General features: G+C 50.2%; 1 long non-coding RNA gene across 1 annotated transcript; it reads right to left on the bottom strand.

Moving 5' to 3' along the window:
* Positions 1-14,970: 14,970 nt before the first annotated feature.
* Positions 14,971-17,511, bottom strand: LOC137848486 (uncharacterized). Its single transcript, XR_011091386.1, has 2 exons — positions 17,019-17,511; positions 14,971-16,914 (listed from the first exon to the last, which is right to left on the bottom strand). It is a non-coding gene; the product is annotated as an uncharacterized lncRNA (long non-coding RNA).
* Positions 17,512-24,438: the final 6,927 nt, after the last annotated feature.

The following is a 24,438-nucleotide window of genomic DNA, read 5'->3' as shown; positions in this document are numbered from 1 at the left end:
ATCTAGGTGAGAATAATCACGGTGTGAAGCATTGATGACAGAGAAACTCCTCAGGGTCTCTCTCACTGGTGCTGCAGGCACCAAAGAGGTGTAAAGCATCCTCAGAGACCTATCACAAGACTGACAGAAGAAGCCATTACAAGTGGGAAGATCAGACACCAGGCTGGGATGGTCCCTCTGGCCCAGTAAATCTCAAGAAATACCAGGGAGTAGCCTACTTGCAGTTTTCCCTTCCCTTCCCTTCCCTTCCCTTCCCTTCCCTTCCCTTCCCTTCCCTTCCCTTCCCTTCCCTTCCCTTCCCTTCCCTTCCCTTCCCTTCCCTTCCCTTCCCTTCCCTTCCCTTCCCTTCCCTTCCCTTCCCTTCCCTTCCCTTCCCTTCCCTTCCCTTCCCTTCCCTTCCCTTCCCTTCCCTTCCCTTCCCTTCCCTTCCCTTCCCTTCCCTTCCCTTCCCTTCCCTTCCCTTCCCTTCCCTTCCCTTCCCTTCCCTTCCCTTCCCTTCCCTTCCCTTCCCTTCCCTTCCCAGCACTCTGAATCAAAGGTGGGTTGGACATTTATGGAGAAATTTTCCTGTTTCATTTCAGGCTCCTGGGTTTGCAGGAACAGTGTTCCCACCAAAAGGCTGCAGAGCCCAGTATTTGTTTTTCTCTAACTGTTAAGACCTACTATGTTCTTGGCACTGCTTGATGTGTAACATCAACAGTGAAGTTCCTGTTGGCCAACATCCCTGTCTCAGAGCAGGCTTTTCATTCATTAATATCACAAAGCTGAGCAAGAAGCTGGGAGAAGGAGTCTGTCATGGGTTCAGAAAGACACTCTGGGGGATGAAAATGTTTTCAGATGGTATTTGAAGGAAGGCAAGTGGAGGCCACGTGGCGAGCCCCAGCTGGCTAGTGCTGGTGGGAAGGGGGGATGTGAGAGGAGGACAAGGGTTGGTGTTACTTGGAAAGAGATAACCCTGCTGTGGTGCATCCTTGCTATCTAAAATGTCTTCAAAACACATGCAGGTAGGGAAGACACCTTGGGGTTAAAAGGTAAGCATGCTGTGCCTCTGCTTGTGGCGTTGCTGCAGAATCAGCTGAGGCAAGGGACAAAAGAGCAGCAACGGCTCAGGCAGTGCAGCAGGAAAGAAGGACAAAAAATGTGGTAGATTTGTGGTGTTTCACCCTGGTGGCCAACTAAATTCCACCTCAATTCCTCATAGGAAGAGGGGGAGAAAATACAATGAAGAAGGGCTGAAGGTTTGAGATAAGGATGGAGAGATCGCTCAGCAATTATCTTAACAGGCAGAACAGACTCAGCATAGGGAGATTAAAGTAATTTATTACCCATTACTAACAGACTAGAACAATGAAGAACTAAAAGCAAGCTACAAACACCTTCCCTCCATCCATCCTCTCCACCTCCTCCTCTTGACCAGCACAGAGGAACAAGGAATGGGGGCTGCAGTCAGTCCCTGACGCTTCATCTCTGCTGCTCCCTCACGGTCCCTCTCTGCCCCTGCTCCACACAGGGTGCCTCCCACAGGATGCCATCCTTTCCGAAATGATCTTGTGAGGACTCCCCACAGGCAGCAGAGCAGCTCTTCAGGAACTGCTCCCACACGGCTCCATACCATGGGGTCCATCCATCCCCCAGGAGCAAACTGCTCAGCACGGGTCCCCCACGGGTGGGGGCAGCTCCCCCCAGACTCCTGCTCCTGCAGGGGCTCTCCATAGGACGCAGCCTCCTCCAGGCCACATCCACCTGCTCCATCGGGGGCTCCTCCACCCATGGGGGGGCTGCAGCGTGGAGATCTGCTCCATGTGGGACCCATGGGCTGCAGGGGGACAGCCTGCTCCACCAGGGGCCTCTCCCTGCACAGCCCGCAGGGGAACTGCTGCTGCCTGCCTGCAGCACCTCCTGCCCTCCTGCTGCACTGCCCATGGGGGCTGCAGGGCTGTTCCTCACTCCTCTCACTCCCAGCTGCTGTTGTGCAGCAGGGTTGTTTTTTTTTTCCATCGCTTCAATCTGCTCTCCCAGAGCAGCATCTCACACTGTCTCAGCTCTGGTCAGCAGCAGGTCCCTTTTCGAGCAGCTGGAGCTGGCTCTGCTCTGGCATGGGGCAGCTGCTGGGTGCTGCTCACAGAGACCACCTCTACAACCCCCCTGCTACCAAACCCTTACTGCGTAAAGTAACCCTTTTTCTTGCAGGAGAGGTGGCAGACCTCTTGCAGCAGTGTCTCTGGAGCTGCTGGGGATGCTACAACACCAGTAAATTTCTGCCTTGCTGCTGAAAGCTGCAGGTGACCCCTCCTGCATCACTCCTCTCCCACTCCTCCGACGCACCAGCCTGCAATGCGATAGTCCAACAAAAAGAAGAGAAGCACAATAAATCAGTGATGAGGTCTTTGAAATTTCCCAATAGATGTTGAGAAATATTTGCCCGATGAGGAGACTGAACAAAAGCATCGCCAAGGCCTTCAGGATTATATTAGAGGGCCATTTCATAGCTGCAGGATTTCACTGCACACCCGGGGCTGTAGCCCCCATGCAAACCTGGGCTGGTGACGCTTTTCACAAGAGCTGTCTGCAAGCCACCATCCTGGGATGCAGCTTCACCCTCATCTCAGAGCACCCAAAGTAAAGGAGGAGGCACCATCTTCATGCCCCAAACCCCAGACATTGTAAAGATGGTTGCTGAAGCACCGGGAAAGGGAGAAGGTGCTGATGTGTGGCAAAGCCTTGTGCCATCTACCTTCAACACATGCTGCAGACGCTCTGATAACACTTCAGCATGGCCTTCTGCAGCATGATACCCAAAAGAAACCACCTGAGCACCATGAATGAGACAGAAAGTGACCTGGGACCCCAGCACTGCAGATCAACAAGGCTGTATGAGCTCTGCCAGCAGCAGTCCTGGATTCTCAGTGCCTCGCTCTCTTCTTGCGAGAGGGGTGTCCAGAGGCACACACAAAATGCTGAAGCTGAAGAAAACAGTGAAATGAGGAGGAAGGGAGATTGCCAAAGTGCAGCAATTCCTGTTTCCATGAAGCCAACTATGATTCAGGTGAGCCTTTTCTCCAGGCAGGGCTCTCCTGCACTGTGCCAAGGAGGAATTGCACAACTGCAGGGTTGCATCAGATCCAGCCCTGGGGACACGTGTCCACAAAGGGCACTGTGGTAGTAATGAAAGGAAAGGCTTAGTTATCCAGGTTTGTACACAAACCCATTGTCTCTAGTTATTCCCTTCTCAGGGGAACAGAGGGACCTATTTGTCAGCCTGACCCTACCCATATGGAAGTCAGCTGCCTCCCTGGGGCCAGGGTCAGGGACGTTGCCAGGAAGCTTCCCAACCTGGTTCGCCCCTCTGACTATTATCCTCTTTTAACAGTCCAGGCTGGCAGCAATGAAAGAGAGGGACAGAGAGGACTTGGAAAGCCCACTTGATAAACACAATGCTCAGAAGCTGATGCCAACACAGAAATTTTGTTGTTGTTTTTGTTTTTTACCACCTGGCACCCGGCCCGATGGCTGCAGATGGGTCCCACCTATCTCTAAGGGGAAAATGGATCCTAGCCCAGGAGCTGGCAGGGCTCACTGAGCGGGCTTTAAACTAGTTAAGAAGGGGGATGGGGCTGAAATAACGCTTGTTGGAGATGTGCCAAGGGTAACAATGGCTAGGCCAGGGGATAAGGCAATGGCCCAACTGAAGTGCATCTACACTAAGGCACGCAGCATGGGTGACAAACAGGAGAAGCTGGAAGCCATCGTGCAGCAGGCAGGCTACGACTTGGTTGCCATCACGGAAACGTGGTGGGACCACTCTCATGACTAGAGTGCTGCAATGCCTGGCTACAGAAGGGACAGGCAGCACGGGAGGGGTGGTGGTGTGGCTCTCTGTATCAGAGAGAGTTTTGATGTCATGGAATTTGAGGCTGGGAATGATAAGGTTGAGTCCCTATGGGTTAAGGTTGAGTCCCTTTGGGTTAGGATCAGCGGGAAGGCCAACAAGGCAAGCATCCTGGTGGGGGTCTGTTATAGACCGCCGAACCAGGATGAAGAGACGGATGAGGAGTTCTACAGGCAGCTGACAGAAGTTGCGAAATCTTCAGTGCTTGTACTCTTGGGGGACTTCAACTTCCCTGACATATCCTGGAAGCACAACACAGCCCAGAGAAAGCAGTCTAGGAGGTTTCTGGAGAGAGTGGAAGACAGCTTCCTGACACAGCTGGTTAGTGAGCCTGCCAGGGGTGGCACCCCGCTAGACCTTCTCTTCACAAACAGAGAAGGACTGGTGGAGGATGTGGTTGTCGGAAGCTGTCTTGGGCAGAGTGACCATGAAATGGTGGAGTTCACTATTCTTGGGGAAGCCAGGAGGGAGACCACTAACACTGCTGTCTTGGACTTCTGGAGGGCCGACTTTGTGCTGCTGAGGACATTGGTTGGCAGAGTCCATTGGGAGGCAGTTCCAAAGGGCAGAGGAGTCCAGGAAGGCTGGGCACTCCTCAAGAAGGAAATCTTAATGGCTCAGGAGCGGTCTGTCCCCACGTGCCCAAAGACGAGCTGGCATAGAAGACTGGCCTGGCTGAACAGAGAGTTGTGGCTTAAGCTTAGGAGAAAAAAAGAGGGTTTATGACCTTTGGAAAAGAGGGCAGGCCACTCAGGAGGACTATAAGGATGTTTTAAGGATGTGCAGGGACAAAATTAGAAAGGCCAAAGCTCATCTGGAGCTCAATCTGGCTACTACTGTTAAAGAAAACAGAAAATGTTTTTATAAATACATCAACATGAAAAGGAGGACTAAGGAGAATCTCCTTCCTTTTTACTGGATGTGGAGGGAAACTTAGTTACAATAGATGAGGAAAAAGATGAAGTGCTTAATGCCTTCTTTTGCCTCAGTCTTTAGCGGCAATACCGGTTGTTCTCTGGATAGCCAGTACCCTGAGCTGGCAGAAGGGGATGGGGAGCAGGATGTGGCCCTCACCATCCACAAAGAAATGGTTGGCAACCTGCTACAGCACTTGGATGTGCGCAAGTCGATGGGGCCAGATGGGATCCACCCAAGGGTACTGAGAGAACCGTCGGAGGAGCCATGAGCAGCCAGTTTTGTGAGGAGAAAACTGGCAATTTGGGCAAAAAGTGGCAGAATTTGCGCAATGTCCCTGCCACTGGAAAAATGGAAACATCATGCCCCTACCCTTCAACGACTAAACAAAGAATTGAACGAAGAGCACTACTCTTCAACAATTAAAACAATTAGGAGACATTTCTTCTCAGCAAGAGCAGACAAGCAGTGGGACGGGCTGCCCAGGGAAGCGCTCGAGTCACTATCGCTGAGGGTGTGCAAGGAAAAGTTGGACCTGGTGCATAGGGACATGCTTTAGTGGGGGACATTGGAGGTGGGGTGATGGTTGGACCAGACGATCTTGGAGGTCTTTTCCAACCCTACTGTCTCTATGATTCCATGTTACACTGATGAGAGGCTAGAGCCTGAGCTGGAAAACATCCTGTGGAACAAGGCAGATAAGGCCGCCATTTGCAAGGTCCTGTAGTTCTGCCACCTAAGCTAACCCATAAAAGTGGCCTAAGAGAAAGCTGGAGAGGGGCTCTATCAGGGAGGGTAGTGATAGAACAAGGAATAATGGCTTTGAAGAAATGGAGGGGACATTTAGACTAGATGCCATGTGAGGAAGAAGTTCTTCACTCAGAGGATAAAGCACACATGGGCATTGGGGCTGAAGATGCACCGTGTTTTCCGTAAACAATAGAATGAAATTCCATAAAAAGCGGCGTGAAAAATAAACCCAGGGCACAGGATGTGAGGTGGAGGGCAATCCCCGTGGCCGAGGGGCAGCCTTTCTCTCTGGCAAGCCAAATGGCCCGGGGGAGCCAGCCCCACACAAGGGGCCGTCAGCCACCCCAAATTGGCCACGCACAGGCCCCTGCATCACAGAGGCTTCCTGAGGTCACAGTGGCCACCACTGCCCCGCCCTTGCTGCGGGCCCTATAAAAGCGGACCCCCGCCGCTGGCCCGCCACTCGCTGAGCTTCGAGGCCCTCTGAGAGCCGGCATTGGCGGCAGGAGGAAGAGCCAAAGCAGCAAGGCGAGAGGCGGCCCTCGTTGGTGTGAGCGGGCAGCGCTGCAGGCCCAGCGAGCACCAGCAACGAAGGCAGCTGTTAGGAAGGAGAAGGAGATGGAGGAGAGTTATGGGCGGAGGCAGAGAGCCAGCGGCACGACAGACACCAGTGCCCAAGGCAGCTCTGGCACCCAGCCCAGCGACACCCCCAAGTGGTACCATGGGTACCACAAGGATGCGAGGAACAGGCCAGCCCCCCAGCCACACAGTGACAGGGGGCCTGGGCCTTCTTCCAGTCCAAATGGCGGCGTGAGGAACCGGCAGGACCAGCGGCCAGACCGCCGCCAGGAGCGCGCGAGCAACAACAACGCGCAAAGCAGCGTAGGGCCCAAGCATGGCCAGAAAGAAGATGGCAGCGTGGGGCCCAGAAATGGAAATGAGGTGCAGAGTGGGACGGGACCTGGGCGTGAAAATGAACAACGCCATGGCTCAGCACCCCAGCCGAGAAAGTGCACGGAAAAAAGGCATCACATAGAGCCAGCACTCGTCAAGGACAGGCTCAGACTTCAGCAAGGCCAAGCCGTGCGCCGTCCCTCCCCTTATCGAGACAGCGACTCAGGCCATGGGCCTTCCAATTCACAGAGCAACGGGATGGGGCGAAGGCAGGAACATCGGGCAGGCAGCCACACGGAGCAGAGGCGTGCCCATGGAGCAAGCAGAGACTCCTATCAGCGTCACGACGGGCACCGCAGCGATGCGTGGAAGAGGCCATCCCCTCCACCACGCAGCGACGGGGGGCCTGGGCCTTCCCAGAGCTGCCACAGTGGCAAGTGGCAAAGGTACGTCCATTGGGCAGACAGCCACATGCAGCAGAGGCGTGCCCAGAGTCCCCAGCACAGTGCAGGATCCAGGCATGGCCAGAAACCTGACGGCAGCATTGGAGCCGCAAATGCAAATCCACCTCCCAGTGGCATGGCACCTTGGCGTGCAAGTGAACGACCCCGTGGCTCGGCACCCCAGCCTGAAAGGTCTCCTGATGGAAGGCATCGCGTGCAGCCAGGAACAAGCAAGGATGGGCTCCGACACCAGCAAGTCCAAGCCGTGAGTCGCCCTTCCCCTAGACGAGACAGCGACTCGGGGAATGGGTCTTCCAGCTCACGCCACGATGGCACAAGGCGAAGGCAGGAACATCAGCCAGCCAGCCACACGGAGCAGAGACGCGTCCATCAAGCAAGCCCAGACACCTACCGGCGGTACCACTGGCACCGCAGCGATGCGAGGAACAGGTCATCCCCTCCACCACGCAGCGACGGGGGCCCTGCGCCTTCCCACAGCCGCCACAGTGGCACGGGGCAAACGGAGGACTATCATCGGGCAGACAGACACGGGGAGCACAGGCATTCCTACCCCAGGGAAACCAGTGCAGGACCCAGCCATGGCCACAGATCAGATGCCGGCAGTGGTCGCACGCAGGAAGATCAAGCCAACGGAGGCACTGCACCAAGGAGTGCAAGCGGACGAGCCCCTGGATCTGCTCCCTGGCCTGAAAACATGCCAAGTGGACGACAGCCCGTTTGGGCAGTCCCAGCCAAGGACTGGCTTAGCCTTCTGCCCAACACTGTGGAGCCGATGGAGACGGATCCCCCAAGAGACGAGGAGGAGCCGATGGAGGTGGATCCACCTCCACCAGAACTGAGCTGGGACCCCCGCGGCGCGTCCTTGCTCTCTACTCTCCAAGCGCACAAGGAGCGTCGCAAGAGTGCCCGCCTAGTGCCCTACTCGTCATCGCGCCGGCCCCATCGCAAGCATTAGCTTGCGACAGAGCCCCCAAGCACCATGGACATGCCTACCTGCAAGACGTCCCGCCAATAAACCACTCTGTTGCTAATTCTCAGGGGTTGTGTGTGTGTGTTTCTTTCCCATCCCCCAGCCCTTGTGCCACAGGCGCCATCCCTTCTGCACAGAGCCTCGAGGAAGAGCACAAGAGAGGACCCAGCTGCCTTCGATCTGCTGCGCTGGGGTGACAGGAGGAGTCACCGAGGGCCACCGTGCACCTCTAACATTTGTGAAAATAGACCGAGGGAGGGCTGAAAATAGGAGTGTGTAAGCAATTAGAGGTGGCTAAGTTCTTCTCCTAGGAACGGGTTTCTCTAGCTGAGTGATTGGTAACAACAGTCGTGGAGAAGGCTGAGGTACTCAGCAATTTCTTTGCCTCCATCTGCACTGGTAAACGGGCTTCCCAAGCCTTTCATGGCCCTGAACCCATAGATGGAGGCTGGGAGATCAAAGTCCCACCCACTGTAAGTGAAGAGCAGGTTCGAGACCACCTGATGGATCTCAGCAGGGACAGGTCTATGGGACCTGATGACATGAATCCCAGGGTCCTGAGGGAACTGGCTGATGGAGTTGTCAAACCTCTCTCCATCCTAGTTGAAAAGTCCTGGCATTTCACAGCATCACAGAATTTCTAGGTTGGAAGAGACCTCTAGATCATCAAGTCCAACCTCTGACCTAACACTAACAAGTCCTCCACTAAACTGTATCACTAATATTGTTGATACAAATACATCAACGCCAAACGGAGGACTAAGGAGGATCTCCATCCTTTACTGGATGCAGGGGGAAGCTTTGTGATGAGAAATGAGGAAAAGGGGAGGTGCTTAATGCCTTCTTTGTCTCAGTCTTTAGCGGCAATACTGGTTGTTCTCTGGATAGCCAGTACCCTGAGCTGGCAGAAGGGGATGGGGAGCAGAATGTGGCCCTCACTATCCACAAAGAAATCGTTGGCGACCTGCTACGGCACTTGGATGTGCGCAAGTCGATGGGGCCAGATGGGATCCACCCGAGGGTATTGAGAGAACAGGTGGAGGAGCTGGCCAAGCCGCTTAGCACCGTTTATCCGCAGTCCTGGCTATCGGGGGAGGTCCCAGTCGACTGGCGGTTTGACCTCAGTGCTGGGGAAGCTCATGGAGCACATTGTCGTGAGTGTCATCACGCGGCACTTGCAGGGCAAGCAGGCGGTCAGGCCCAGTCAACATTGGTTTATGAAAGGCAGGTCCTGCCTGACGAACATGATCTCCTTCTATGACCAAGTGACGTGCTTGGTGGATGAGGGAAAGGCTGTGGATGTGGTCTGCCTTGACTTCAGCAAGGCTCTTGACACCGTCTCCCATAGCATTCTCCTCAAGAAACTGGCTGCTCGTGGCTTGGACTGGCGCACGCTTCGTTAGGTTAGAAACTGGCTGGATAGCCGGGCCCAACGAGTTGTGGTGAATGGAGTCAAATCCAGTTGGAGGTCGGTCACTAGTGGAGTCCCCCAGGGCTCGGTGCTGGGGCCGGTCCTCTTTAATATCTTTATCGATGATCTGGTTGAGGGCATTGAGTGCACCCTCAGTAAGTTTGCAGATGACACCAAGTTAGGTGCGTGTGTCGATTTGCTTGAGGGGAGGAAGGCTCTTGCAGGAGGATCTGGATAGGCTGCACCGATGGGCTGAGGTCAACTGCATGAAGTTCAACAAGGCCAAGTGCCGGGTCCTGCACCTGGGCTGCAATAACCCCAAGCAGAGCTACAGGCTGGGAGAGGAGTGGTTGAAGAGCTGCCAGGCAGAGAAGGACCTGGGAGTATTGGTGGATAGTCGGCTGAATATGAGCCAGCAGTGTGCTCAGGTGGCCAAGAAGGCCAACAGCATCCTGGCTTGTATCAGAAACAGTGTGACCAGCAGGACTAGGGAGGTGATCGTCCCCCTGTACTCGGCTCTGGTGAGGCCGCGCCTCGAGTACTGTGTTCATTTTTGGGTCCCTCGATACAAGAAGGACATGGAGGTGCTTGAGCGAGTCCAGAGAAGGGCGATGAAGCTGGTGAGGGGCCTGGAGAACAAGTCCTACGAGGAGCGGCTGAGGGAGCTGGGCTTGTTCAGCCTGGAGAAGAGGAGGCTCAGGGGCAACCTTATCGCTCTCTACAGGTACCTCAAAGGAGGCTGTAGCAAGGCGGGGGTTGGTCTGTTCTCCCACGTGCCTGGTGACAGGACGAGGGGGAATGGGCTAAAGTTGCGCCAGGGGAGTTTTAGGTTGGATATTAGGAAGAACTTCTTTACCGAGAGGGTTGTGAGGCATTGGAACGGGCTGCCCAGGGAAGTGGTGGAGTCACCATCCCTGGAGGTCTTTAAAAGACGTTTAGATGTTGAACTTAGCGATATGGTTTGATGGTTGACTTGTTCGTGTTAGGCTGGACTGGGTGATCTTGAAGGTCTCTTCTAACCTCGACAATTCTGTGATTCTGTGGTGGGAAATCAAGCTGTACAGTCTGCAGAGCAGAAATGTAAGCTTCTTAGATCCTTTCAGACTGTTTTTAAGTGTTTTGTCTTCCTAAAAGGACACCAAAAATCCTGCTATCAGCACTCTGGTATGTGCTGTCTGCCACAGGGCCCTGCACATACACTTGGCGTTTTCTGTTTCCGCACTACAGAATTGCATTTTTCTCCCAAACAGGTAAGACTCCGAGAGCCATCACAAAGATAAAGAGCAAAGAGGTGTTTTGCCAGATTTCTCTTTTCACTGCATGTTGGCTAGTTACAAAGAAGCAGCACAGAAAAAAAAAAAAAAATATATATATATATATATATATATGTTTATTATTTTTATTTTTGCTTTACTACTTGTCTTCCGTAACACACATCTTGGTTCCCAGGGATACAGGGATGGCACCTGAGGTTTACTCACAAAAACTGAGACTGGTCCATCTGACTAAGAGGGAGGCAAGGGGAAATCTGTGGATGTTGCTCAAGCACCTTGGTGCCCAGGGCTCTTGCAGAGCCATGTGCTCATGTGCCACCAGGAGCCCCTTACTGCTCAGCACACATCTTCTGCGTGCCCCATGGCAAGAGTATTGCTCTTACAGTCCCCCCCTGCCAAGACCCAGCCCTATTTCCTGATCAAGAAAGAAAAGAGGGAGTGAGGCAGCTCCAAAGGTTAAATAAATAAATAGTTCACAACTTCCTTCCCTGGTCAATCACTGGTGCTTGCTGCACTGCTGGGTGAATGTTTCTTGCCCTGTGACCCCAATGCTCTGTCACCAGTGCCCAGGGAAGGAGGCCAACCCCCTGAGAGGTGGTCTGGGTAAGGAGTTCTCCTCTTTTTGTCTTGGAAATGAAGACAAAAGGCAGTTCTCCAGCTCATCTGAGACCTTTTCCCTGATTTACAGACACCCTGGCATGGGGAGGTGTCAGGTCAGTAAAGTGAATTTAAGGTATCAAAGAGCAGAGAAATAGCACTGCAGGATGTCCTGCTGCCTGTCGGGCAGGGACATCCTCTGCAATACAGCAGCAGCAACTGATCTGAAGCCACATTTAATGTTAGACTACAAATACTCCTAACTGCAAAGCTGCTTGTAAGTAATGCCAGTGTGACCAGGATAAGCGCAAAGCTTTCCCTTCATCCTTATTCTTGGTAATTCCTACTGCAGCCCCAAGCAAAAGGCAGGTAGATCCTGCGCTGCAGCTCTCTAGAGAGCAGTGGTTTAGACTGAAAGCCAGGTGGGACTGTGCTGCAGCACAGTAGCTGTCTGTGTGCACCCATTTATTTGATGTAAAAGTGAGATAACGTGTTATTAGCTTGGTCTGTAGTAAAAGGACATTGCACAGCATTGTTCTTATCATGGGCTGAGAGTGTGTACTCTGGTATTTATGGCAGCTGGGCCTGTGCTCAGCAATTTCCCATAAAAGCTGTCAATTAACTTACTTCATTCTTGTATGCAGTCTCAGAAACAGCAGGGAGTGTGATCTGTTGTCGACAGCTTGTGCAGGGTCCAGGGCCATGCTATGCTCCTTGCATGGCCATTCTTATTAGTGAAAGTATTACCATGGCAATGAAAGTACCTTTAAGTTGAGAACCAAGCACAATAACAAAGCCTTGGAGTGCTGTGAAGGAAAGACGTACCGGGCCTCCAAAACTCATCATGTTAAAAGGATACTGTGGAAAAGCAGCAGTGGAAGAGGAGATTGGCAGAATGAAGTATGCTTTGGTGGGTCCAAAAATGGGAAAAATTAAAACAACAGGATCTAGGGATTGGAGAAACAGAGGAGAATGAGAAGAAATCTTTCTCCAGAGGAGTGCAAGGTTATGCCTGCTGCAGATGCAGTAAGGTCTGCCCACCAGTGATTCTCCAAGCTCATGGGGCATCCTGGAAAAAGCAGACATTACCGTGCAGGGAAGATGAGTGTTGGACAACAACTGCAGGAGATGCCTGAGGTCCAGAACAGCCCAACAGGAAAATCTTACAACTCACATAGCCACCGCAGCTGTCAGAGTCTTTCTTTCCCTTTTAGGTTTGGTCTAGCAGCTCTCTTCCAGAGATCCAAAGCTGAAGATTCGGGTGCATTTTCAAAACCCTGGTGGTATTTCATTTTGTAGTGGTCCCTGTCCATCTCTGGGACAGTTCAGGTCCATCTGGAGGCAGATGAGAGGAAGAAGAGTTGGGAAGAAATGCTGTCTGAGCAGAAGGTGGGCTTGGAGCAGGTCACCTGCAGGCCCAAAAGAAGGTTTAAGATATCCCAGGCTCAGGAAAAACAGAATTTCTCTTCCTGCGGGTTTGGTGTCACAAGAGGTGAGGTAAAATTCTGCCAGGTTCAGGCTGCTGATTGTCTCTTATTATCCTTTTCATCAAATCATTCTTGAGAGCTCTCTGAAGCTTAGATGCTTTTATCTTACAGCACCTCAGAAGACATTGCTTCAGCTTTATAGCCTGGATTCATGACCCAAATGATGCATGAGATCCCTATTCATGATGCAGAAGGCTATTTTGGTTTTGCATTTTGATTTCCACTAAGCAGCCTCCCTCCAGAGACTCCAGCAAACATCTTCATGCAATATTTACTGCAATCGTATCACTTACAGCATGGCATGCTCTCATGGTTTTGCTTATTGACTATAAGGGGATACTGCTATCCCTCCACATGCAGGCCACAACCCATGGGATGCTCATGGAATTGCCACACCACCTGAAATGCAAGGACCCTCACATTTCCCAGGCCAGAGCTAGGTAATTAACAAATGCAGGTGCCCGTTCCTGCAAGGGCAGAGGATCCTCCTTGCTGACAGCCTTTGCTTCTGGGCTCCTGGAGGCCTCTGTCCAGGCTGGTGGTGGGGCAGATGCTGGCAGCTGGCAAGGTGTGGGTGACAGCCCCTTGTCACCCATCAGAGGCTGGTCCTGTCACCTGAGAAGCTCTCTCTATGGGACCAGCCTCTGATGGATGTGATCTCCAGTGCTGGTTGTTGTCCTGTGTGGTGTCTCGTCTCCTTCTCTTTCTGCTCCCCATGGTGCTCACCTCCCACATGCACTGCACAGGGCTGAGGGTCCTCTCCCACAACAGCAGTGGCTTGGTTGCCTCAGCAGGCTAGGCCAGCGTGCTCAGGTTTCCATTAATTGCCCATCATTTGTCACTCCTTGCAGCACAGCCCTTATGGGGCTGTGGCAAGGGTTTGAAAGTCCATGATTTAGCTGATCAGTTGTTATGGAAAGGCTGAGATTGCCTGGTGGAAATTAGACTCAGACTTTCCACCAGCTGAAAGTAAAATAAAAAGTGATTTTCCTCTGAACTGCAATAGGTGTGGGCAGATAAAACCTAAACCTTGTCCCTTTGTGTGAACGAGAATGACCTTTCCCAGCTGTACCAAATGCAGCCACACGTGTGGCAGTGAGATGTGCTGATGCCACTGTCGCATAAAGGAGAAGAAGGGGCTTTTAATGAGGAGTGTCTCATTGACAGAAAAATGTATTTCAGAACCAGAGACATGTACTGCTTTCTGTACACTTTTTTTTCACTGAAAACATTAAAACAAACAAACCAAATCAGTTTAGAGTGTTGGGGATGAAAAAATCTCTGATTCCCGACATAGCTTTCCTGTATGAAAGTTTTCTAATGGCTAAAACTTATCTCTCTATTGTCTTCTTCCTTCTTCCTTATTGTTTTTACTAGTCTTTTTTTTTTTTTTTTTTTTTTTTTTTTTTAAGGTGATTGTAAATGGAGATATCTTTTGCTCTGTCCTACAATGGCTAGGGAAAGAAGCTAGAGGACAGAAACAAATTGATAAATGGAATAGATATATAAATAGATAGACAGATGGATAGATAACATAGATCTCAGAGCTTTTACTCTGACACAGGCTGGAGTCATAAGAGACACCAGAAAACATGCAGAAGAAATAGTCAGTTGAAGAGAATTACACCCAAAGTAATGGCTAAGTTAAGAAGATTTTGTGTAAACTGCATTGATTAAATTATGTACATGGTGTCATAAAACGGATATTGTTGAGAGAACTGCCGGAGAGAAACAGATTTCTCACTGTGGCTACGTACGATCTGAAACAGGCTTTATTTTAAATGGGGCTCCTGAACCAAACACACCTCTAAATGGACCTGATTTCCAGAACCACACAGACCTGCTATGCCATGGACTTTGGCTTATGCTACCCAGCGTTACTGTCAAATCGTGTGGGTAAACCACACCACAGTGCAGCCCAAGTGTCCAAAGGCTACAAAGGATTGAAGTAGAGGCTGCAGCAACCTCAGGTTGTCCTGGGAGGCATGACTTTTCCTTGATAGATGGGCAGAAGAAGTATGGCACACCCAGGGGCAGACATGGTCCTGGTCCAGTCCTCTCTACCCTGAAGACGGAAAATGTCACCAGGGACCTTAGCTTGCCTTCGGGGTGTGGAAGGATGTGGTGGCACCATAGCAGAGAAACTTCTCTCTGGCCAGGAAGAGTTACAGCAGCTGATACCTTGAGTGGACTCGATGATCTTGAGGTCTCTTCAAACCTAGAAATTCTGTGATTCTGTGATTCTGTGTGAGTGCCCTCTGTGGGGGTCTGCCAAAATTTGTTATGAGATGAATGGTGGAGGTGCACCTCAGGGAGCAGAGGAAAACCGAAGCACAGAAAAGACAAATGCCCCTGCCAGCCCAGAAGCAAAGCCTGTGGTGATACGAGCACCCCCAGTGCTGGAAAAGGCTCTGGTGACAGTCTCTGCTGGAGTCTCACCAGAGGTTGGAGGAGGCAGCTCCAGGAATAAAAATTGCCAGGGGGCAGCTGCTGTCCTTGCTCAGTCATGTCAGAGCTCAGGACTTTAAGGTAAAGATAGAGATTAATTGAACCACAAAGTGCATGAATCTCTATGGTTGTGCAATCTAATCGTGGTAATAAGGAAAGCCTGTGCAAACATGATATGACAATTCTGTCATCCCTCCTGTCGCAAGCACACGATGAATCAACACCCACTTTGAGTTTTAAGGTCATCAAGCCTATGTATCCAGAGCAATGGATCTCAAGGGTAAATCCTCCTTCTTGTACCAAAACACAACACCCAGCAAGTCCTTGGCTGCTCAGCTAATGAAGTTCAGCTACACTGAGCATCCCATTGCCGATTCTGTTTGCTGCAAATTTCCTATCCACCCCATCTAGTTCAACCTTTTTTTTTTTTTTCCCCTTTTCCCCCTTTATGCACCAACTTTCTCCCTTTCAGATCCTCTTTGCAAACCCCAAACCAGCTGTCTAGTGCTAATTCTTTTTGTATAGTACCAGACCCAGCTGTCATGTTTCCTTGTTACCACAGATACACCCTGGAAGTCTAAAATAGAGAAGAAATAAAGGAAAGCAGGATATTAAGGAGCCATAAAATCCACAGGAATACAACTCCACAATCTGGAGTATTGGTGGGCTGGATCCTACTAGCATCACAGGTGTTTTGTGCAGCAAGGCTAAACCCAGTAATATGAAAGCGTCAGAGAACTGGAGTGAATAAAAACAAAACCAGACGTGCCTTCATGCTCTTTTATGTTCTTGCTTTTATGTTCTGCAAGTGCTCATTTCCCACTCTGCAAGTGCTCATTTCCCATCCTTTAAGCTACCTCCCACCCCAATTTCCACCATGCAAGCCAAAGAAAGGAGCAGGTTGAGTGTTTCTGCCTTTCTCTGGCCAAGACACAAGCAAGCCCTCTAAATCAGATATTTCAGCTGAGAGGAAGACTTGGAGGAAGTACTATGCCCCCTGAACTAAACTGCACATATACAGGCGTACATAGAGACATGTATGTATGCATGCCTCCCCACGCCACTGCAGGTCAAAGATCTGAAGATGCCTTCTCCAGGTGCTTGCTGTGAACCACCAAACCCACATTGACGCTATTCTTCTAACTATGAAGCTCAAAACAACTTCTATGGTTGGTGTGGTGTGGTGTGAACCCCACAGAAGCGTTGCCACCCAGAGCTACACCAGGGCACGCTCCCATGCCACGGCTCGCACCCTCGGCCAGGGTCCTGCCCATGCCAGCCCACCACTGAGGGCTGACACCCACCAACCCCACTGGCAGAGCCCAGCCTTGGCCCGGAGGCTCTGCTGTTCCTGCCCTTGGTGGTGGCCTCCTGCCAGCACAATGAGACAGGCAAGATGGGGCTCAGCAGGCAGCCCACATAGGATTCACTGTGAGACTCTTCTTTATTCTTATCCTTATCCTTATTAATATTGTTTTTTTCTGGTGCAAGCTCATCCAGCACAAGTGTGAGGGACTGTGAAGGATCACAGTGAAAACGGGTTCATTTTGCTTACACAAAGCAGTTGTTCTTGAATCAGAGAAAGCAGTCGTTCAAACCATGGTCATGGGGGCAGAACTGCAAATAGAGGCCATTTTAGCCATAAAATATGGAATTTATGTTGGCTTTTCCTTCCAGGGGGATTGCACTGCCCACAGCCTTGTGTGCACCACGTTGACAGATTTCACAGGCACTGTTTTGCCCTTTGGCTTCTCTTCACAGAAGATCTCAGCCCTGCTCTTTTTCCAGGTCTCCGTAGATTAAGAAATGGCGTAACTGAAAAAAACACGCAATGAAACCAGGGCAAAACTCCTGAACTGACATTGTGAAACAGACTTAAAGCTTCCCTAAATCCACATGGATTCAACACAAGCACAGACCTTGGTTTATGCTGAATTTGGAGCAGTCAGCTTGTTGGCGCCTCCCAAGAAACATCAGAGCTGGTTTCGGCAGAGAAGGCCCAGACCTGAAGGCATCTCCACAGGATGACTCCTGCATGCTCAGGATGCCAGCTGCTGTAGGGACGGCTAACTTTCCCTGAAAGCCCCGTCCTGGAGGACATGGGACTGGTGTCCATAAAGTGAATTGAAGCCAGCTGGGTTGGTGCAAACTGATTAGGCCTGAGCAGGTGAGGCCTGCACCTGCTGCTGCTGCATCAGGGCAGCTGCTCACCATGGAAATAACATCTCCCTCAGCTGCAGGACCTCTTCAAGAGCTGGGGGCTGCATTTGTGGAGCACCTGTAAAGTGTACGGAAGGAAGAACAAGCCTGCTTTTCCTTTCAGATACTCTCTGGCTCAGAGTGTGCTCTGTGCTGGCCACTGGAAAGGCCTGGCACTACGCCACTTCCCTGGGCAGCATCTTCCAATGCTTGACCACCTTCTCCATGAAGAAATTCTTCCTAAATCCCAATCTAAAGCGCCCCTGTTTTAACTTGAGTCCATTTCCTCACATCCCTTGCCACCTGAGAAAAGGCCTACACCTCCTTCTGCAACCTCCTTTCAGGAAGCTGTAGAGACCAGTGAAGTCCCCCCTCAGCCTCCTGTAAGCCAAGCTGCTCCTCTTGTGTAATGGGCTACAATTTCCTCCATCCCACAAAAATTCTCCATTTCAGGTGTATTTTAGGATATCAGACAAGCAAATACACCGTGAATATGTATCTGTTCTTCAGCCTTACTCCAATTGCTATGGAAGGAAGACCACGACACAGTCCCAGTTGTGGGGAAGTGCATGCCAGGAGAAAAAAACACTGCTGGTGTCCCCCTTCATGTTCTTCCCAGGATGAAATTCCTCACACCAGGAGGAACCTTTGCCAATGTGTTTGTCAAACCTGTGCCAAAGTTTGTCAAAATGCAAAAACTCCCTTACCTTCACCAAGGAGCACAATTATCCCTTTATGCCTCTGAGCATGTGACCATATGAAAATGATCAATTTTCACCCTTCCAAACTCTTTTTTTTTTATATTTTTATTTTTTAATACCCTGTTAAAAGACAGGTATGTGAGCAGTCAGCATGGAGACAAACCTGAAAGGGGTACAAATGCTGAAGGGGACACAAATGGCAGTCCAAAGGTGACAAGCAGCTCAGGGACCCTGGGAGCTGGGCAGCCACCATCCACTGGGCCTGGCATGGTGGTGCAGCAGGATTCACACAGCATGCATGGCATGGGGGAAAAATAAGCAGAGAACATGTCTCTTCTTCAGGTAGGTGGGAGGATAACTGCTGTGCACTGCCCTGCCTTGGGGCAGTCTCCCCAGGCTGGGGTTGTCCATGGTAAGACAATGGGTAGGCACCATCACTCAGCTAGCTCTGTTCCTCAAGCCCTTGCAAACAAGAAAAGAAAATACAACTGAAACTTCTACCCCTTCCTCTGCTGAGGTTACGGGACCATCGGGGGACAGCACCTCTGTGGTTGCTTTGCACAGGAGCTTGTTGTCCCACACCAGATGTTTGCCTGCACAGCCCTGTGGGCTCCTGCACCCTTCACACTGGTGCAGGGGAACATACACCTCCAGGTGCTCTGAAGCACTGAGAAGAGACAAAGCTCTTTTTAGAGACACATTTGATGTGAAGAGTGCTTTATCTGTGCTAAAAGTACCTAATAATAAAATACCTGAAGAGAGGTGTTTATATAAATAGACAGGCTCAGCTTTGCACAGGGAGCATATTCCCTCCAGAATTTTAAGTTGTTAACCTGCTGGATGGCCTGAAATGGTCTTACCGTTCAGAATAAACATTACGACACAGAAAGCAGAGAGACAGCCAAAATCCAGAGAAAAGCAGTCAGCCCAGTAGGCAGCTCCTGCAGAACACACTTCTCAGCCTGCCAAGCTGGGTCCTGCTCCCAGGCTGGTGATGGGCACCCTAAAATCTAGGTGCACATCTGAGCACACCAGGCAGATGCAAGAAGCAGGCCGGGTGACCACCAGCTTGCACTGACTGCATTTACCAGACACTGCCTAATCTGTATGCTTCCCCAAACCCTGGCATTTTATACGCAACCAAAACCATGAAAGAGCAGCAAAGGCTCTCGGTAGCTCCAAAAGGTGGTTGAGTTTCTGGAGATGCAATTTTCTCCACTTTTTTTTTTAGGTCAAAGTTTTGACTATGTGTATTATCCTAAGTCCTGCCCATACACTTGGACCTTAGGAGGGAGGGGAGGGAAATAGGGGATTTCCAGACTTCTGGAGAACAGCAGCCTTACCAACTCCTTTCCAAAATAAGCATGCTTTTGTTTCTCTTCTTAAGTGAAACCATTTGTTAGATTACTCGCCGCAGTGGATTTTAGGGGTACTCATTACTTCATAGGAAGAAATCCTGGGAAGAAAAACCACAAGGAGGCTGAGGTATTTCCTCTCTCAGGAACCAGCAAACCCCCCTCTGCACTTCAACATGCAGATAAAAACACGAACACCATATTTGTGCACTAAGCCCTCTCGAGGCACCAACATTATTACGGTTGCACCACCAGGAAATTTCACTACCTACAAAAGCATGGCAAGGTTTTCCATGGCCATAATGCACAGGCAGACATCAATGCATGGAAGGGATAGGAATATGTCCGAGCACCTGGCAAGGGGATGCCACCAGCATCCCTACCAGCGTGGTGTTGACAGGAGCATCAGGCTGGGATGGTGTGAGCATCCTCCCCAGCAGAGGTGTGGAAGGCTCCTGGCATGTCTCTGGGGACGTGCAGACCCTGGAGGAAGGGGGCACCAAGGAGGCAGCTGTGTGGCCTCCATGGGGGTTGGGTTAATGCTGCTGAGCACCGCTGTTTCCAGCACAGACTGCAAGGAGGAGGTGAGCAGCATGCACGCCAGAGCAGCTGAGCAGGGGCTGCAGGGTGCTGTCAGTGGACTTCCCCTAAATGGCACGTTGTTAGGTCTCGCGTCGCTGCCACAAACCTCAGTCCCTGCAAAAAAGTTTCCAAAAAACCCATTTTCTGGCGGTGGTATTACCTTCTTCCCCTTTCAAAAACAAAATAGCAAAACAGATCTCTGTGGCATCCAGCCTGTGGGACTGAGCATCCAGCGCTGCTGCGACTTCTCTGAAATGAACCAGACGTGGCAAAGGCTGCACACACCACAGCTTCGCTTGCTGAGAGGCGAGGACATGCCTCTCCCCTGCCTGGCCTCACGGGACAGCCCTCCAAGAGAAGGAAGGTGACAAAAGAAGGACCATGAGCAGGCAGACTTGCTCCTCCAGCCTCCTCCTGTCGCTTGGATACTTGGAGAGCAGGCAGCTGATTTTGGGTGCACCCTGCCACAGGCATTGCCTTGGGGAATTGCCACAGGTTGGTGTCAAGAGCCCAAAAAAACAAAACAAAACAAACAAACAAACAACAACAACAACAAAAAAAAAGAAAACAAAAAACAAACAAAAGAAAAAAAACGGAACAAAGAGGTGAAGGGGACACCAGACTGCAAACAATCACCATGTTACAGGTTTCTCCTCTCTTTTGCACAGGAACAAGGAAAGCAGCAGAGGAATCCAGGCTAAGGAAGGAATCAAGGCTAAGACCTCAGCGTGCCTCTATTCCTGTGATGTCTGGTGCAGCACCGCAAGAAAAACGGTGTTTGAACAATCGGTCTTTCTGGCAAGTGGGAATGTAAATAGCCCCAGACAGTAGACAGGCAAGCACACAAATCAAAAACATTCTTCATTTACTTAAGTAGCCACATTATATATTTATTAGAAAATAAAGGGGAGAAGGTTTATTAACGGCACGTTTTCTGTTGTTCCTAGTTATATTCACAAACATATGCACCAACAAGCATGTAATTTAAAATTGCATACAAAAAAAATGAGGGGAAAAAAAGGAGTTGAAAGTCAAAAATATGAAAGTCAATACATTTAGCTTGAAAGTGAATATATTGCATACAGGTACAATATTCTAGTGGTTAATGCTGCTTAGGTGGCTGAAACCTAAACCTAATCCAATGCACAGCTTGAATTCCCGGAGGCCAGAGGAGGAAGGTGGTGGCAGGGGGAAGGTTGGAGAGGCAAAGGGAGGGAGAGGGGCAAAGAGAGGCGTGCTCAGTGCTGAGGGCAGCGCCTCAGTTCCCTCACCCCCCAAAACAGTGATTCTTGCCCAAAATGCAACAAACTGACGCAGAACCTGTGCCCGGGTGGGTACGCTGGGGTTGCACAAAACACACTCTGTTTCTTTTTTCACCCAGTTATTTCAGGAGTGGCTCACGGCTGATGAGTGCAACCATCACCTCATTTGCATTGTTTCCTTCTCAGACCAAGAAGGAGACAATTTTTGGTTCGGGGTGGTGGGAAGCTTTCCCCCACTTGTGCTGAAGTGAAATTATTTCAGACCCGTGATTTGAATACCCAGAGAGAGCCCCGGGTGCTGTCCTACAGCTGAATGCAACTCTGCTCTGTAGCAGGCAGCACGGACCCAGCTGTCTGTGTGGCACTCCTGAAACGAACGTGGTTTTATTTGAAGTCTGGGTGTCACGGGTGTCCTTTCAGTCCTGGTTCTCAACAGCAGAAGCTGGAAAAGCAAGAGCCCAAGCCCTCAGATTCCTTAAACAGCTGCCTGGGAGAGCTTGCGCAGGTCAGCAGGTTAAAGAAACACCACTGGTAGACAAACTATGCAACCAACCTGTACAAATGAGAACCACAGAGCTTTAGAAGAGAGGTTGAAGGCCTCTGAAGGTCTGTTCAGCCTGAAGGTTGAAGAGGATCGTATCCATGTACATAAATACCTGAGGGGATGGAGCCAGGGATGCTCATCACGGGCTATTTGGTGTTGTTTGCAGAAGCAGGGATTATCCTCCATTAAAGAGTCTGAGTCTCAACGATTTTAAGAGGATTTAGTCAACCTGACCAAACTCAGGTGTGTAGTGATGAACTTTTTTTTTTTTTTTTTCCCCTCAAAATACTGGGTTTCAGCCAAGTATGGAGAAAATAGTCCAGGAGCATGATTCAGGAGATGGGTGGCAAGGACTGCTGTCTGCAGTGAGACTTTCCAAACAACCTTCTTATCTCAGAACAAATGCTAAAAACAAAGGCTTTATACATATACATATATACATATATATATATATATATATATATTTTTTTTTTTTTTTTTTTTTTTCTTTTTAAACACTTCCCCTCTGTTGCTGCCTTGGCAGGAGCCAGAGCCCAGCAAGGGACTGCCAAGCCTGTGCCAGGCTCGCACCTCCTGCACCCCGTGGCACATGGAGATAACATTCACCAGCCACAAGTCAAGCATGTCCTTGGGTGCCCTGGTTTTCCCCCACTGCTAACAGCAGGGAGGAAGTGGACATTTTCTCTTGCCGAGACGAAGCTCGTTAATCCACTGATTGCAGAGCTACAGCAGGAACAAACGACTGCCACAGATGCAGCGGAAAAGGCCACAGCACAGACCGGGTGAAAGCAGGGAAGTTCTGGTGCACACTGACAAAATAACAGCACTTCAGTCCCTTCAGACACTTCATTACCTAGAACAGCCCCCAAAAATTAGGAAAAAATGCATCCAGCCTGTTTGAGATGACAGCACCAACTTCCTGGGGAGCGAGAAGCTTGAAACAATTTGCAGCCAAGAGGGTTTGGGCTGCATGGCAGAGATTCTGCTAAGATCAGCCTCGATCCTGTGCACGACTGGAATTTTTCATGTTTTACGGACACGGCTTTGTTGTTTTGTACATTAATACAGAACGGGCCCTGCTGTTCAGTAGCAACAAACCCCCTGAGGCAGAAACACACCAGCTTCTCTCAACAGAGGGCTGGAAATGCCCAATCTCACTTCTGGCCGTCCCTTCAGCTACGGTTTCAAGCGGAGTGAAATCATCTCTCTGGCCATCACCTGCTGCACACAAACACCGTCTGTTTGGGGGGCAAAGCAGGGGGATATCCTGCAGTTGCATTCGGGCTGCCCAGGGGCTGTCTGCCTTTACAAAAGTGCCACTGAATGTCAAACACGAGTGCTCGCTGCTGGTGGCAGTCTGCGGGCAGACCAGGCTCCTTGCATCCAGAGGCAGTCGTCCTCGGCCATGTGCTACACAGCCCTGCCTGAATATCGTGATGAGGATGCCGCAACGAGAGGGTCTCGGAGTGGTCTGCAAGCTGCAGATAAAAACTGGAAGCTCTCACGGCTCGGAGCTCTCAGCCCCACCAGCTGGCTTTCCTCCTTTGCCAGCTGTAGACCTCCAGACGCACCATGCAGCCATAAATCAGCTCTCGCCAAAAGCCCCGTATAATTCAAGGGGAACGGGCTTGTTCTAGACAGCTAGCCTTGAACCCTCCAGAGGTCTGAGCCTGTCTTTAAACAAGAAACCTGAAGAACATCCCTAAGATTTCACCTCTGGTATTCTTCCTCATTACCCAGCATGTTGCAAAAGCACCCAGATTTGTCTATAATTTGTCACTCTTAATTATTAGCCATAGGCAAACTTAACAATACATTCACTTCAGCTCTCTCTTTCTGTTCTTTTTTCCCTTTCCCTCACATTTTCATCCTAGGGCAAAGCTCCTTTACAAAGATCTTCAGGGACAAGACAGTTGTCCCATGGGGGAAGAGCAGAAGTCACCAAAAATGAACAGAAGGAAGGCAATAGGCAAAGTATGTTGCTCAGGTTTTGTGGGACTGCCAGCTAAGAAAGCAGTCTGAATTCTGCCTCAGTTATTGACCTCACACAAAAAGCTTGAAGAATTGTTCAAAATGATGAGAAAAGAGTCCAGAAAAAAAAAAAATAAAATGGCATTATCCTTAAGGCTTTCCTTACTGAAAGACCAAATGAAACTGACTACAAGGCCCAGTGGCTCAGGATTACTTGGTTATAATCTGCTGACGCTTAAATTAGAAAAATAATTTACCTGTCTGGTCCACCCCCAGAAAAGAACAGATTTTTTTTGTTTGTTTTTTTATTTTTTCCTTTGGAGCATCTTCAAGACATCTTAATTTTCTTTTCTTTTGAGTGCTAATTATATACTTATATATAGCTATATATAATTGCATATATATGTATAATCATAGTTATACATAAGTGAATGAATACAAAAATAAACTGTTAGCTCTGCTGACTAAAATCACTAAAAGCCTTCATAGTTCCCCTGTATTTCCTTATTCCAAAAGGGTTTGTGGCCATTTCTGAGAGTATTGCTGCGTTTTATACAGGTCCTGTTTGAAGCCTTGTGTTGCTTCTGCATTCAGGTATCAGAGGAAGGAAGCAACCACTGCCACCAGAAGCAATTTGCTGCTGAATAAGTAAAAACAAACACTTCCAGGGGACAGGCAAGCCTTGGAAGAGGAGGAGCTTCTCATGGCACAGTAGGGTAGGGGGA

The sequence above is a fragment of the Anas acuta genome, chromosome Z, assembly GCF_963932015.1.
Source record: "Anas acuta chromosome Z, bAnaAcu1.1, whole genome shotgun sequence".
Classification (NCBI taxonomy): Eukaryota; Metazoa; Chordata; class Aves; order Anseriformes; family Anatidae; genus Anas; species Anas acuta.
The sequence above is the reverse complement of the archived record's forward strand: the minus strand, read 5'-3'. Positions and strand labels throughout refer to the sequence as shown.